This window comes from Clupea harengus, chromosome 22 (assembly GCF_900700415.2).
Source record: "Clupea harengus chromosome 22, Ch_v2.0.2, whole genome shotgun sequence".
Classification (NCBI taxonomy): Eukaryota; Metazoa; Chordata; class Actinopteri; order Clupeiformes; family Clupeidae; genus Clupea; species Clupea harengus.
The window spans coordinates 2,208,720-2,213,719 of record NC_045173.1 but is presented as its reverse complement, the minus strand read 5'-3'; the positions used below and the strand labels follow the sequence as shown (position 1 = coordinate 2,213,719).

General features: G+C 40.9%; 1 protein-coding gene across 1 annotated transcript in view; it reads left to right on the top strand.

Moving 5' to 3' along the window:
- Nucleotides 1-4,985: 4,985 nt before the first annotated feature.
- The window catches only part of chrna6 (cholinergic receptor, nicotinic, alpha 6), a 13,576-nt gene continuing 13,561 nt past the window's right edge, over nucleotides 4,986-5,000 (top strand). The window contains exon 1 of the mRNA XM_012831666.2: nucleotides 4,986-5,000. This exon is cut by the window's right edge and continues 237 nt beyond it. The gene's annotated coding sequence lies outside the window, so the exon portion shown is untranslated.

Sequence of the window (5,000 nt, the reverse complement as noted above, 5' to 3'; positions counted from 1 at the left end):
GAGTTGAAAGTGAAAGGCAGAAGTTTGAAGGCAGAGGAGAAGGAGAAGGAGAAGGAGAAGGAGAAGGAGAAGGAGAAGCTCCCCTGGGAGAGGGGCTCCTGAGGGGGTGAGGGGGTGAGGGGTGCCGTCTGGGGCTGTCTTTGTCTGAATGATAACCTGCTCCTCCAAATACAAATACTCCTACCAATACTTTCAGCTCATTGCTAGGCTTTCTTCTGTGAGGGTTTAAGGTGTAGGTTTTTCGATGGTTGGTAATCTAACACATTTGATTTCATTTGAAAGAAAACCACTTGCATATGATACACACACACACACACACACACACACACACACACACACACACACACACACACACACACACACACACACACACACACACACACACACACACACCTACCTCTACCTGCTGTGCTTTTTATCAGTCTCCTAACTAGGCTCAGGCTCGGTGACACATGGGTCTGCAGGAGAGCCCTGTTTGCATTCGTCTCTTCACATCTCCATAGATCTCCCACTGACAGCTGCCGTGGAGAGGGCCAGACATCCAACACAGCAGCACAGCAGCACTGCTCTGGAGAGGGAACATTCACTTCAATACGGAAATAAGCTCTCTGTATTTTCCGCAGGTGTCCGCTGAATTATTTTGTTTAATAATGTTTAATGAATAGAAAGATATACTAATGATATTATAAATAATGATGATTTGAAGTTTCTATGATTTACACACATGCGTCCTCTCTGAATGTGTGAGGGAGGTTCAAAAGCACCATCATATTTCTGATACTCATCTTTAGGATTCTGATGCATTCTCCCTCTTTTGTTCTCTCCCTCCTTTAAGCCTATCTCTCTGTCTTTTGAATAAAACCATCATCTCTCTTGAGAGACCTCTAAGGTGGAAATCTTTTCTTTCTTGATCATGTGTGAGCTTGGTGTGTGTTTGTGTGTGTGTGTGTGTGTGTGTGTGTGTGTGTGTGTGTGTGTGTGTGTGTGTGTGTGTGTGTGTGTGTGTGTGTGTGTGTGTGTGTGTGTGTGTGTGTGAGAGCTGGACATCTTCCTGACTCCTATGATGGTTCTCTGCTCATCTGGACCACACAGAGCTGTTCCCCCATATGATCCAATGGAGAGAATGTTCCAGAATGCTGGCCCAGAATGTTCTAGAATGCTGGCCTGATCTCTGCGGATGTGATTGCTCTTAGCATGGGTCATCTAGGTATATCTCACATCTCACCACTGAATTATTTACAGCAGAATAAAAGTGCTACGGAGAAATCTCTCTGCCTCCCTCAGAATGTGTGTGTGTGTGTGTGTGTGTGTGTGTGTTTATCCTATTTTAATATACACAGGAAGATGGCCCTCCTGTTCCGGACAGGAAAAAGGTTTTTGGAGAAGTGAAGGTGGGGGATGTGTTGGAGGAGTGCTGGACAGAGTGTAGAGAGACTAATGGCTTTATGACTTCATGCTGCCTCTTGCTTTTAGGAAAACATGAATAAAACATGGTGGAAGAAAAGGGGGGTAGAAAGAGAGAAAGGGGGAAATGAAGAGAAGAAGAAAAGAATAAGGGGGAGAGAGAGAAACACACACACACGCACACGCACAGGCCTCTGATGGAAACTCCATATCGTCACCTTCCTATGACTTTTTTGCCTAAATCATCTCCTCATGATGCTGGCCACCTCTGGTAAAATTGCCCACATCCTCAGTTGAACAGATCATGTGATTCTACCCCTGTAGAATAATGGCCTATGTGACTTAAGCAGTTTTATTTTGCCTAAGACAAAAGACAATATGACTTAGGCAATTTTAGGCATGACTTAGGCAGTTTTGTATGCTTAGTTAATCTTTATTGTTGACAGAGTTGAAGGTTTAAAATCATGGCATGTTCCAAAATGTGCCTAAGTAATTTATTCCTCTTGTGTTACATAATTGACAAACATTGTAATTAGTATGTCAAAAGTCATCTTTTGTCATAACCTTTTTTAAGGGAAATTATCAATACATATCATATATTCATTTTTTGGTTAAGTTTTTTGTGTTTTCTGAAAAACCTGAAAAAATGACTTAGGCAATTATTTTAGGAAGGTGACGATATATGATATAGGGCACGCACACACACACACACACACACACACACACATACACACACACACATACACACACACACAGACACACACACACACACACACACACACACAGGACCTTGTTTTGGTGGTGACATGGCAATATGAAACATGTGGTGAGGGGCTGGTAGTGATGGGGAGTCTCCCTTCACACATGGGGGCATTCAGTACACACACGATCACAAGAGGAGACAAACAGCCTCCCAAACGTTAACGTTAACACACCTACAAATAGAATACATACTAACTGCTGCTGTGAGTGTGTTATCATGGCCAATGGATCTGAGTAAATGAGATGAAATAGGTTAGATTAGTAAAGATAATTAGTGTGGCCACCTATGTTTGATAATGCCAGAACAGGGCTGCTTTAGTCATGCATACATGCAGTAGAGATCAGTCTTCTCTATTTGCACTGACTTAATCCTATTTTAGTCTGCAGAGCATATCTGCAAAAAAAAAGAAAAAGACCACAGAAAATGTACTGAGTGTGGCCGTTATGCTGGGTAAAGTGTTACAGTTTTACTAGAAGACGAAATGACCAAAACACTATATGATGTTTGCAGAATGACACCACCTTCTCAAAACGTATCACACACCAATCAAAACCAAACATTTCCATCAAAACCTACAATTAGTGCTCAATTGAAAATGTATGTTTTCTCATTTATTTAACAATGGATATCAAAATTGAAACTACAGCTGTCAATTTCAACCTCTGCAACCATCAATTAAACTTTTGTGCAGCACCCTCACAATATTGACTGTTTTACCACTGACAACGTAATACAATTTGGGTTTTGTACTGAGCACTCTAACTCTAAATATACTGTCAGAAAGTATTTAAAAATTTGTATGCAGTAAAATATTGTAGTTCTGTTTTTGTATTGCTAAATTCTGTAAACGATATTCTAAACAAGGACCTGTCAACACCATTGATTTATATTTGTTCTGATGTGTACAAAATGGCAAAGATTCTGACACAAAAATATGTATTGCAGTCATTTTTCCACATTAGATGTAGATACTGTAAGAAGTCAAAATAATGGGCTTCACTATACAGTAAAAAGGTCAAATCTGTTCTGCAGTGAACATTCTCCCCCTGCCACCAGTGTGGGCCAGTTTGTTGATTCTGTAAAAATAGTGCAATAGGCTGTAAATACTGTAAATATACAATAATCAGAATTCTACTGTATATTTTGCAAATTACTTTAGTGAAACTACAGTACTGTATTGTATTGTGGCAACACACTTTACAAAAGTATAGAAATACAGTGAAACACAGTACAGTAAATTGACTGTAAAGGCCAGAAAGTGTCATTTTCATTGCGGAACGTACGAACAATTGATGCCACAGTATGACAGCTCAGGTTTGGCTGAACCCTTTGGCCAGCCTCTCACGTGGAGAGGTCATGATTGACTACGTGATCAATGACTGTTTCTCACAATTTCATTAGAGCATCTTACGGTAAACAACATATTTTATTTACGTCCCAGTCAGTTGACAGTTTAAACCTTGGAATCACTACGGCCACGAAGGCACCAACAACAGCTATATGAAAAAAATAAATGTGCAGGGTTTTCCAGGGTTATTATCTATCTGGACTAGGCTTTCAGATATAACAAATATCACTAATATTCAGTTTAATTAACTCTAATAAAAGCTATGAAATGTTATTTCCACATCTGTGTGTGTGTCTGACTATTCCATTCTGTTCCAGCAGAGAGTGCTCATAGGTGTGACAATCCCACAACCACAAGAAGGCCATTTGCTAGAAGGCTACAGATAGATAACTTTGCGTATCACATCGTTTTTATTCACGTCTTTTAAAATATTTACACCATTGTCACAAGTTCACCCATGCCTTGTGTTAAGACTCCAATAAGTAAAATGGTGAGCAAGCAGGGACAAGTACCGGTAATGATGGCCTCTAACTCCATTTAACCTCTTTAGATATAAGGATTTCACAGAGAGAGAGAGAGAGAGAGAGAGAGAGAGATCATTTATATGGCTTTTTTTTTCATCTCTGCACCTGCTCCCAAAGAGTGACACACACACAAACACATGCACGCACTAATGCACGTGCACACACACACACACACACACAAGCACATACACTAGCATATAGCATATGCGGACATAGGGGACAAGACCACAGTTACAGATCTTGACCTCCTTAACCTTCATTAGTCAGCCACACATGACCTACACGTGTGTACAGAGCGGGAAAGGGAGAGGGAAGGCAACTAACCCTCTGGGCCATCAATCATAAACGGTTGCGACCCAGTATCAATGTGTGTCTCTGTGTGTAGGCCTATCTGTGAGTTTCAGTAGAACGTAGGATATATGGTATAAAGATACGCTCGACTTTTGACGAGAGAAACAATAAACCAGGGTGGAAATAACAGCTGTACTACCACGTGACAGCCTCCGGTTGAGGTTGCTAATCGGCCCGATGCAGCCGAAATCTTGCGCTCATATGAGCTCTGTTCTCCCGTATTTGTTTCCTTATTTACAGAGGACCACAAACAGAGCCATCCTGTCTCACCCTTGTCATCTCTGCATAGTCCTGAAAAGTTTCCCCTAATCGTTCGCATTTAAAAGTGACCACTGATCCAGTTCTTTAAAAAATATTAAAAAAATAACCTTAGTCTACCTTTTCATTGTTTTTCAAATCGCCTCAATCGCAGTTTAAATATGTTCTTATGATTGTGACATTCCCATTCGGACTCAGATTGCCAGGGTAAATGTCACGCAGCTACAATCCAACGTTGACATTTTCAGCAAGGCAGTAATATCCTGTGGTGTTTAATTGCGAGGTTTTTTTCTACTTGATAACAGGCTCCGTTTGAACCGCACTATGTTGCGCGTGGCGAGGAAGGGGGGAG